This window comes from Vigna radiata, chromosome 6 (genome assembly GCF_000741045.1).
Source record: "Vigna radiata var. radiata cultivar VC1973A chromosome 6, Vradiata_ver6, whole genome shotgun sequence".
In the NCBI taxonomy this organism is placed as follows: Eukaryota; Viridiplantae; Streptophyta; class Magnoliopsida; order Fabales; family Fabaceae; genus Vigna; species Vigna radiata.
Window position 1 is genome coordinate 12,619,029 of NC_028356.1, and position 12,765 is coordinate 12,631,793.

Here is a 12,765-nt window from a genome sequence, read left to right on the forward strand (position 1 = left end):
GAAGAGTATTTGCTTGAGTCTATATATAGGCTCCCTTTATCCATCAACAACAACTCTTCCCTTGGGCTCTAGTACTAAGAAATCATGGAGACTTGTGTGTTCTTGTTCGGCTTGAGAAACTCTTGTCTGTGGAGCTAGTGAAGTGTTGCTACGGTGACAAAGGAAATAGTCGATTCATCCTTGGTGCGTCTGAGGAGGTGTTTGGAAGAGGATCATCCTTCGTGAAGTATTCGGAGGAGGTGTTTCATCCTTTGTGAAGATTCAAAGGAGGTGCAGGTTCATCTCTTGTGGTATCAAGAGAGGTGGTTTCTAAACTCTTACAAATTCTTTCTTTGTGAATGTAGTTTGTAATTGTTTTATGCTTAGTGAACTGTTTATCTTGGTTTGAGATAAGCGACTGGACGTAGGATTAGTAAGATCCGAACCAGTATAAAAATCATATGTCCAAATTTCTCTCAACCTTACTCTTTTATTTATATTTATTATTTGCGTAGTAAGAAAAATTGAGTAGAAATTAAAAGGCACACATTTATATTAAAACCCCACTTGGTTTGTTATTTCACGCTAATCATTCCCCTGCAGCCACTCTGACAGTGACGCCCCAAAGTTGACCCCCAAAGAAACCACTATAGGAAGAACGAAAACGAGAGGCTCTAATGAGGAAACTCTCTTATTAGAAGAGGCAAAATTATATGAAAAGACTTGAAGATAAAATAGGATGGACCTATATAAAACTATATTATGATAAGGACTAAATGTTGACATTTTAAAAAGCGGAGACTAAACTGAACATCAAAACTTAACTTAGGGACAAAAAAGGCTTTAAACCTAACAAATTTATATTTATGATAGTTCATAATCCAATACAACATGGTACAACTAAACATATTGAAGTGGACAAACATTTTAATAAAAAAAACTTAAGAGCAACACATTATTTGTAAATTACATGTTTTTTATTTTTGTATATTTTATTTTTATTTCTAAAATTATATGTAGGATATCAAAATTTTTTGGAAGGATTTATGTACATATATTCAGTGTGTATAATAAGAAAAAATAAATTAAAGGCATTTTATTCTCTCTTGAGACTCTTTAACATAAAGTCATTATAACTTTAAACCAAAACGACTAACGTCTATCATGGAACTAGTAAAACCAAATCTACCTTCACATTAAATCATGAGGAGCCAACGACACGTGGTACAATATGGAGAGTATGGAGAAGACGATGACATGCCTACCACACAACATATCCCTAGACATTAAAACTAAGAAAAGCAAGAGATATTCAGATGAATCCCAAGCTGGACAAAAAAGGTTGCAATAGGAAGTCAAAATAGTCTAACATCGTATGGAATAAGCACTACAGGCGAACAAAGAAGTCTGAAAAGTTAACGAACAACTTCAAAAAAATTGTGTAGACAAGCAGCCCTTCAAGGACAAGGAGATTCCCATCCAATCCAGTGCTGATACTCAACCCTTCTCCCGACCAATTCGGGATCCGAAGAACCACCTCAAGGCCATCCGAGAATTTTGTCCGATGTTCGATGTTCATCACTTTCACAAGAACCACTTTACAATGGTTTAGTGGAATTTTTTATGGGACCATCACCTCTTTTTCCATTTTCTCTCAAAAGTTTGTTGAACAATTTGTTGCCAACAAAGTGAAACCACCAAGAATCGCAAATCTATTCAATGTAAAACAACAGGAGAATGAGTTGCTAAATGACTGCATCAGTTGCTTTTGGGATATCACTGTGTGCAATCACCATCCTAATTAGATGTTCATAGATGTCTTTGTGAAGGGACTTAGAGCGAACCCTTTGAGTGAATCACCCATGCGTGAACAAAAACAAAACTCTCAAATAAAAATCAAAGAACCCATTATGAATGTAGATCCCAAGAAGCACTGTGACAGTTGTTTTCATATATTTAATACTTTCATATAATTAAAGAATAAAAATAATAATAATTTAAATATATATTTTTATTTTTATTTTTATTTTTTAAAATGTGTTTTAAAAATAAAATAGTGATATAAATTCAATATTCAAAGTTATAATTTTTTAAATACAGTGATTAACCTTAACCTAACATATATTTTTGACGTGATAAAAATAAGAGGTCGCAATTTTAAATGAAGAAAATGTGTTTGCATCGTCGAGAACATGATGCAAGTTGGAAGGCCTATAATTGAATTGACTTTATTTTTCTTTTTGAAAGCGAAAATTAATCATCACAGCATCGAACATTGCCATATCATACTCTACAAATAATTTGTTTAATGGAAAATTGATCTTCTTTTTCTTTTGTTATAATATATGAAGTCTCATTCAAACATACACATGCTGACGAAAATAGGCCTCTTTATGTGTGTTGGTGTGGGTTATTTTAAGAACAAAAGCGAAAAGTTATGCTGCTTCCATTGGATGACCTCATGCTATAGACCAGTAGGCAACATAAGTTGTGATAAGAAAAAGTCTTAAAGATTTCGTTATATCACACACCGAGGAAGAATTAAAGACTTTGAATGATCAAGTTTAGGCTATTAGCATATAAGAACCAATCTCATGCTTAAGCTTATTTACAAGTCCTAACTATTCGCGTTAAATGTTTTAGAAATATATATTGGTATTAAACATTTAAAATATAATAAAATTAAGTATATTCTTAAAGAGTAGTTCGATTTGTACGACTAGTTGAACTAGTTTGATATATGATTGGACCATTATAAAATTAGTTTCTTTATCTAATCGGTTTAAGACTCAAGACTGCCTATTTGAAGAAAATAATTCGACTTATTTGATCTTTTGTAGTTTGAATTAACTTAATACGATATTGAACTGGGACTCTTAATCTTCAATATTGAAATTCCAATTTACCTATATTTAAACTTCATAAGATTAATCACTATTTTGAAAAATATAGAATCACTTTTTATTTACATATTATCAATATTATATAAATAGGAAAAAATTATCTAAATTGAATTTCTAGTTTTTAAATGAGAAACATTGTTGTAGAAAAGCTTTCCTGTACAAGTTAAAAAATATTTTTTATACCGGTTTCAGAATTTTATAACTTCAAGCTATATAAATAGTATAATATTTTATACAAATTAAGCTCATAACCGGTATTGAAAGTGTTATAAACATTACTAAACCACTAAAGTTTGAACATCCTTCGTTTTAAATTTTTTGTAGTCATACATTTGAAGGACAAAACAAACAAATCTCTTTTCGTGAGAGAGACTAGACTCTTGTGCAATCCTATAACGAAGAAATAACTAATTAGTCAAATTATGTCAAAATTCCCCATAACATTGAAATTGACATCATTCAATATCATCTTAGAAAAAATCAATACAAAGATACCAAAGCAAAAAGTAAACCTTAACAGAGAAACCTTAGTACACACCATCGCACCATCTAAAATTTCTCCAAGTTGTACTTGAGGTTAAAGCATATAGCTCTTGCAATGGACTCGATGATATCAACAAGGACCTTGGCTGCCTTGATGGATCCATTGTGCACCACAACGAAGTGATTCTCGATGGTGACAACATGCACAAATCGCTCGATCTAGCCCTAGTGGGGTGGGAAGAAGTGACAAATAAAACAATGGAGGTCATGGTGGATGGAAACTCGTGCCAACTTCTCGATGTTAATGTTGGTATCAAGTAGGCTACATAGTTGGCCAAGAACACAAGGCGGTGTAGACGAAGGTAGTGGTTGCAAGTGTTGTGGTGGCGATAATGCTTTGAGATTCACAAATGTGCATATCCATGGTGTTAGGAGTGTGAATGGGTGTCATGCTAGGGATTTAATAGCAAGAAGAAGGGGGGAAAATAGGAGAATGAGGGTTAGGGATTTGAGAATCCTCTATGTATGTTTACAAATTAAAAAAAAAAAAAAAAAAAAAAACTACTTTCTATACTGTGATGAGTCACCATTCTTCACTATACACTTAGCTTTCAATACCATATTTTGTTAATGAATTGTGTTTAATTCTCTATTCTTATCTCATTTTCACTATTTGGGCTGAATTTCAAGACTAATTCTTATTTGGATTAATTTGAATTATTTGGGCTTAATTATTTCAATCATTTTGTGCAGGACAATCACTGTTGAAAGGTTGAGAAAGAGTCCATTGAAGATGGCCAGTCCTAACGGAACGGTCTGCAGAAGGCTTGACCGAACGGTCTGCAGAAGGCTTGACCGAACGGTCTGCTGAAGGCCTGACCGAACGGTCTGCTGAAGGCCTGACCGAACGGTCTGCTGAAGGCCTGATCGAACGGTCTGCTGAAGGCCTGACCGAACGATCTTGATGAAGTTTGCACCAATCACCAGTTCCTGTGCCCGTAAAGCATTACTGAACCAAACGGTCTGTTGAAGGCCTGACCGAACGGTCTTGATGATGTTTGCACCGATCACCAGTTCCTGTGCCCGTAAAGCATTACTGAACCGAACGGTCAGTTGATGACTAAGGTCGAACGGTCTTGGAAGCCCATACCAATTCGTGAGAACCTACGCTGAATGGACAAGCACTACAAACCGAACGGTCTTGGTATCTGCATGTGAGTCCAGACCGAATGGTCTGCAGAAGGCTTGACCGAACGGTTTGTTGAGTCCAGACCTACTCCTATTATTTTTTTACACACTTTTCTCTAATTTTATCCTCTCTTTTCTTAAAATTTAACCGTTTTTTATTTAGTTATTTTTAAAATTTTAATTATTTTAAAATTAAATAAATAAAAATCATCTCCAAAATAAATAAAAATTGTCTATAATAAAATTGTAAAAATATATATACATATATTATTTTTATAATAATAATTTTATTATTTTTATAATTATAATATTATTATTTTTGTTATTATAAAAGAAAAATGAGTTTTCAATTGCATAGGGAAAAAAACGAAGAAACATATTTCTTTTATTGACCGATATCTATATTAACGTATCACCAATACATTTTTTAGAGCTAAAAAAGGCAAGTGGGTGTTTTTTCTTAAAGTATATTTTGGAAAGAAGCGTGAAGTGAGAAGATTGGCACATTTTGTAGTTGGTGTCTAAGTTATTATATATAAATGAAAATGAAAGCATGGGAGGTGTATGGAGGAAGAATTAATTCTCCTTTTGATAATTGCTAGCAAAGAAAGAAAAAAAAAGGCGAAATTATTGTCACGTGGTGCAGTTGAAATTGAGGTAATTATTGTAGACATGAACAGAAAGAAAATGAATGAAGAAGGAGAAAATGTTGACAAGTTATGAATGGAATCTGCTTTAATAGTTGTTTAGTGTGAAGTGCAGAAGCAGAATACGCAGTAGCAGCCATGTTAGTAGGAAAAAGAGTGATGAATGAAAAGAAGCTGTTTGTTTTTTGAGTTGTTTGTGGCACAACATTTCAATACTTTAGTAGTCTAAACAAAAAACCTAGTCAGTATTCACTTCCACGCTTTGTTCAACTAACTTAACCAGCAAATTTTGGAGGCGGAGTCCCATGGAAGCATCAATTCTACGCTGACGCTTCTTCCGCAGCGTGTATTCCACGCAAGACTAAAGGCGCCATCAAGCATGGCGTTTCACTCACAATTTACGTATCAGCGCTTGGGTCTTGTATTAACTACACTCGCCGCAATTTCAGTGCTTGTCTTGCGCATCCACGTCGCACACTCTTTCCAACCATCCCAAAATTATTAAAATAAAAACTAAACCTGTTTTAGACTTCTTCCCTTTCTTTTAACTATCATATTTTTGAAAAAAAAAAAACAATTATTAAACTTCTATTAGTTTTAAGATAATTTTAATATTTGGTCCTCAAATTTAATGAATTTTTATTAAAATTATTAAATAATAATATATTTGAGAGATCTAAAATAATGGATTACTATAATTATTCATTAAGATATTAATTTATAAATTAAAATTTATTAATAGTTAAAATAATCTTTATTATTAATAAAAATTATAATTAATTTATAAAATTTAAATTAGTCTTTAACATTAGTTATCAATATTTTACTCCCTAAATTATATTTGAAACTAATTTAAACACTAATGTTAAATATTAGTTTAGATTATAATTCATAAACCAATTATAATTTTGTATTTATAATAGATATTTTTTTTAAACATTAATAAATTTTAGTTCATATATTAATATTGAAATTAGTTAGATTAATTATTTTTAATCTGATTATTATTTGATGATTTTTTTTTGAGGTTTTCAATGGATATAAGTTAAATTTGACTTTTAAGAAAAAATTGCTTCGATAGGTGGTGTCATCAGAAAAGATTCCTTAAGCTGCTGATAATAGAATTTAATAACTTTACATAGAGATTAAACATTACTTTAGTCTCCAAAATTATTAATCAATATTTTCTCATTATATGCATATAATTTTTTGAAATCGATAAAATACAACTAAGTGACATTATTTATAAACATAATCTATTGAAAATATTATTTGTAAAACATAAATATTAAAAATTTCATATAAACTAGAAATTAAACATATTTATAATATATAAATAAATAAAATTAACTTTATATAATTAGATTAGATTTAAAGTCAATTTTAAAAAATAGTATCAAAAATCATTTGAAGTTTACATAACAAAATTGGTTATTTGTTAATTTATCATGTCACCTATTATGGAATAATTAATAATGTCTAATATCACACTAAATAATTTAGTGTAAATATTTTTTAACATGAAAAATATTAAAAATTTTAAGTAGACTAAAAATGAGATAAATTTATAAATATATAAATGAATAAGAATGTTATTATTTAAACTAATATTATAAGGTTAAATTATATTTAAAATTTATTTCTTAAAAATAAATCAAACGCACAAATAAAACTTCAATTTTTAAATGTTTTAAAACTTAGTACTAAACATGGAGTCTTCGTATTGATCTTGTAATTCTTTTGACGTGTAAACTAATCCAAATCTTCACTTCTAAACGATGATAACAGAGAGTGGTTATGCATTTACTTCACTTTAAATTCCTACCCTAAATTCTAGGAAGTGGTTTAACCTATATAATTTACTAGTACCTACTGAAAAAATCTCTCACCATTTTACTTAAAATGCTACCTTATCCTTCAGGTTACTTCTTTTTAGGTACCTCAAAGGACTTCAATTAAGAAATTTTAAAAAATTGTATTACGAGTAATACTTTATACTTTTTTATGATATCATAATACATTTTCATATGATTTTCGATAAAAAAAAATTCTTTTTAATTTATTAACTGATATAATTTAATAATTCCTTATTTTATTACATTATCTCAATACATAGTATATCAAAAGTTGTCTAAATATCTTCATATTATTGAAGGCTTCTCAAATAACATTCCCATCAATTTTGACCAATATGTCTAGTTGTGTGACACTCAACTAAACTAATTAATATGTTCCTTCCCTCAGTACTCAACTTATGTTTGTTGGTTAGTGAACTTCTTAATTCGAAACCTACTCAATTAATATCATTTATCATCTTTTTGTAATGTTTGATTTAACTATTACTTTGGAGAAACATCTTTATTAAAATGGCTTCACTACATTAAAAAAATATTAAGTGTAATTTTCTATATAACTTTCATTATTTCTTGTATATCGCATTTTTAATAACGACCATTTATATAACTTTCTTTATTTTCATTTTTAACAACGATTTTTTAGTCAATCTTCGTTAAAAAGTTTGCACAAATGTAAGTAGGAAGAGTTTTAGATTGAATTTAAACTATTTTTTAAACAAAACAAATAGTATATGGACAAATAGTGAATAGGAGAGGTTTCATGTTTTTATATTTTAAAAAATGATAAATAAAAAAACATGATATGGTAATTAAAATATGTAGAAGGTGTTTATGGTGTGGTGTGTTAATGTTAGAGTATTGAAATAAATTTGGATGTCTATAATTAGTTTTATATATTTGTAATATTGATTTTAATTATAATTCATTAATTTTGATCATAACACCAACCGTGATTTTGTTTCTAAAGATAAAATTCATTTTAAAAAATATTATCAAAATATAAAAATTATTAAAAACTTTTTAAATATTTCATACGATCAATTTTTACTTTCAAAATTTACTAATTTTTTTAAAATTAGATAACTTTATAAATGAAACAGTTTGATCTAAATTCCTCTATTATCTCAATTAAATCGTAATATGACGTGTTACACCATGTAGAACATTAAAATATAATAGGCATTAAATATATTATGTATAATACAGAATATTATAATATTATATGATTAAATATAAATAAGTTAGGGTGCAAGTGGAAGTTGCAATAGTAACAGTTAAGGAATGGTCCATATTCTAGTCTACTCTATTCCTTGCATCCCATTCCTGGTTGCTTCCTTCTTCATCTTTGCATGCAGCCATGAAGTCAAGCCTTTCTTCTTCCATCAATCATCTCTCTATTTATTGTTACGACATCTTTTTCCCTCCTCTTTTCTAAAACCATTTTATAATTTGTTTTTCATGCACTTTTTTTTATAAGATTTACATTTAAATAATTTTTTATCTTTATAATTACAGAAGGAGATGCATTTAAAACAGAAAATTAACTTTTCATTTTTAGCTAAAATTTTAAATTTTATGCATCTCCATATTAAAGTGGAGAGATTTTAGAACAATCCATGAAAATGAGTAAATTTCTCAAAACTTTTTCTACATTAATGAACCACTTTTCTATTTTCTCACCCTTTTAATTAATGCTCCTCACCTTTCATCACGCGCCCTGACGCGTATCCTTGCTGGCTCCAGTTTGCTTTAATAAGCTTATTTGAATTTTAAGTCATTTATAACTTTAATTATTTATAACTAAACATATGTTACAATTACTTTCCTATTAATAGTTCTAAACTTATATATTTTTATTTAATATTTAATCTTTTTATCAATTTAAATAATGCGAATGTTACTTTATATTATTATTATAAAAAATAAAAAATTTATTTAATTAAATTTTAAACTTATCATAAATTTAATGCTTTTTAATTACATTTTAATTAGAAATTTTTTTATATTAAAATATTTAATTTTTTTTTTACATTTTTCATTAAATTCGTTATAATCAATTGAAATAATATGATTGTCTTATATTTTTTTAGTACTTTTTTTTTAATTTTTATCTTAATTTTTTATTTATAAAATAAAAGAATATAGATTTCAGAATTTCAATTTTTTATCATCAAAATTTGTGGTATTCTATTTAAGAATACAAAATTAAACAAAAAAGTTACATTCATTAATAAAAAGATAATTAATTAAAAATATAAAAGTGTTTTATTAAAAATATATACATTTATTATAAATTTAAAATTAAATTAGTATTTTCTTTTATTTTTCATATCACACATAAACAGTAAGGAACAATATATAAGAATCATATTAAAATATTAAATATTTAATAAAGTATTTTTTCAATAAAAACTTAATTAAATTATATTCATATTATTTATAATAGATCTTAAAATTTAATTAAGCGATTTCAGTATGTCATAATTTTATTATAATTACCTCCAATATATAAAGGATACAGCAGTTTATACAAATAGTTAAACCTATCACAGTAAACGAAATTTAGTCAAACAAATAGCAGTACTCATACTTTCTACAATTCTTTTAGTTTAAAAGTTGCTTCAAAATTTAAATTTAAATGAACAAAGTTAAATGTTTGAGCCCACGGAATTTATGTTCACATATTCACTCTACGACAAATAGCCAAGAAAGATACAAAAAGTACAAAAAGAAAAATAAAATAATTAATAAAAATTATGAATATTAAAATTTTCATAAAAATATAGTAAGACTTACACACACAAAATGTATACAATTAAAATTAAATAATAAAAAAATATTTATAATTACATCTTTTATATAATTTATTACATTATATATAACCCATATTTTAAACTATTAAGTGTCATTAATTAAATTACCACATATTTATGTACGTTCATTATAAAGTTTTGGTAAAAATTTACTTTAGTCTTACTCTTTTGCAATCATCCTTCAGAGTCAAGCTTAATTGTTACATGAGATGAAATCCAATTCAATATGGTGACAGTCCCTCAAAATCATGTATAGACATTAATCTAGGAGAACAAACAACAACACAAACACTACGATGAAGAACTCGTTATCATGCGTGTCCAGCATCAGGCTAACCTCCAAACATTGAACCAGAAGTTAACCGACTTGGAGAATGGAAGGCCTTCACATTCCTCGTCCTTCGAAAAAACCCCTCAACCAATAGTACAAACTTGGCATTCAACAACAAGTGAGGAATCTCCCTCACAAAAGTAGGGCGATAAAAGTCGGACCCCAACGCATCAGGGAGCTGTTAGGAGGAGGGCCATCTCTACTCTTGAGTAGAGCACAAACTGGAAGCACGACGAAACTCCTAGACAAATCGTAGTCGATCTGCTTGGCATATGATCCGAAGAGATCCCAGTAGATCAACCTGGCACAAACTGGGGAAAATATCGAAGTCCCTACCGGGATGGGAGTTGAGGGATTCTCAGGATTCCACTTGACATCCCGACAAGTGTGTAAACCAGGAAGGACGCCAGACTTTCTGGGTTTACCCTTAGCTTCAAAATTTTGGAGACATGACTGACTACTTATGCCCACCTAACGTCGAGAATTTACATGCTTTCACGCAGAAGTAGCTTGTGCCAACGTCCCAAAGGGGATTCTCATCAATATTCATAAATACAATGGAACAACTGACTCGACCACCCATTTGAAAGCTTACTTATTCCAGGTTAGTATTCATACTCAGGAAAAAAAGAAGGTGTTTTATAGGTTGTTCCCTACCACCTTGGATGGACCGACCTTGTATTGGTATTAATGGACAAGTTGAGCACCATGTTCAGGGCCCCTAAAATGGTACCCACCACGTCAGCCACCTTGAAATACATAGAGCACGGGGAAAACTAACATTTTCATATTCTATGTCAGATTGTTTCTCTATGATTAAGAGCTCCAAGAACTCATCAAGAAGACGGTGGTGATCTTTCTTTGAAGAGTTTTTGAAGGAGATTGAGACTGCGCTTATTGCTTGATCAGAATCTGCACAATTGAGGTGTATTTAGATTGATTAAGGTTCGTGTTTGCATTTCGTGGTGTTTGCTGGACCTGTTGTGACTACAGGGGTTGGACTCGTGGAGTCTGGTACACTTTGAGGATTGTTCAAAATGGGTTGCAGATTGCAGGAGAGGAGATATCTTGCTGCAAGTCTTGTTGTGTTGTTTGCCTATATTTTGGTTAGAGGGTTAGAGAGGTGTTTTATATTTTTGACGTGAAGGTTTCTATAAAATCCTTGTTGTAAAAACCTTGACCATTATAGTGCATTTGCTTCCTGGTACTGGAAGGACACTGGATGTAGGCATTGAGGCCGAACCAGTATAAAAAGTTGCGTTTGAATTCTCTATCCTTACTCTTTTACATTCAGTCGACTTTACATTTCACGTAATCAACTTTGATTTTTCGGTGCACGCAAATTTCTATTACTTGCAATTCAAGAAAGTTTGTAAAGTTTTATACTTTGTGTAAAAGATTGCAAAAAGACTCTGATTTTGAAAATCCACCAATTCATCCCCCACTTGGTGTTAAAAAGAAGCCTACTTGTTTTCCAACATTATATACATACTTGACCTAATAAATATGTTAAGTGACGTGATACAATAAAACTCATTCAATACTATTGACCTAAAGTGATTACATATATATTCTAAAATATATTTGTTGGCATAAATATTTATATATGTACATATCCGACCCAAATGTCCTAAGTGGCATGACCGAACAAGGCCATACTAAATCTCAACAGTTTTATTATATCTTTTAATAACCATTAATGTCTTTTAATATCATATATATAATAGATGATATTGTATATTTAATTCACATAAGACCTAAAGACCCTGTAAATACACATTGTATTTCATTATAGAAAATATTTTGAAACTCATACTTGCTATTCTATATATTAAAGATTCAAACTCTCTTTCTAATTTGACATTGAAGATTCTTTTGTAGGTGCATCTTCTCCTACTTTTCAACCTTTCATGAGCATACATTAATATTCTACAATCCAACCACATTTTGCCACCTGTTTAAAGGCCACACTCTAGAGTCCAGTAAGAACAATATATTAACAAAATATATGACCAAATCTCGGCAATTTAATTAGTTATGATATTTTTTAATACCATATATCTACATAATATTTAGTTAATAAGATAAGGTATCACATTATTATGATTGCTTTGCTAATTATCATATATATATTATAAGTTATTGTTCTTATTGATATTATTTGATATCATCTTATATTATTTGTTTTTATTACACAAGTCAAATGTCCATAAAATATATAAATATATATGACATGATATTTCACAAGGAAATACACATAATTTTCTTATACTCACTACTCTATTTTCATAGATCCTAAATCTCATTTATTGATTTGAACAAAATCTTTAGTAGGTAAATCTTTTATTTATTTTTCAATAAACAACAAAGATATTGATTATAATAACATTCAAACTATGAATTAGATCTTCTCATCTCTAAAAAAATCCATGCTCTAAATTATGTTAATAACAATAAATAAATATATATATATATATATATATATATATATATATATATATATATATAAATATCTTAATATATATATATATATTAAATGTTTTGGAAAAATATTAAAAATTAAAA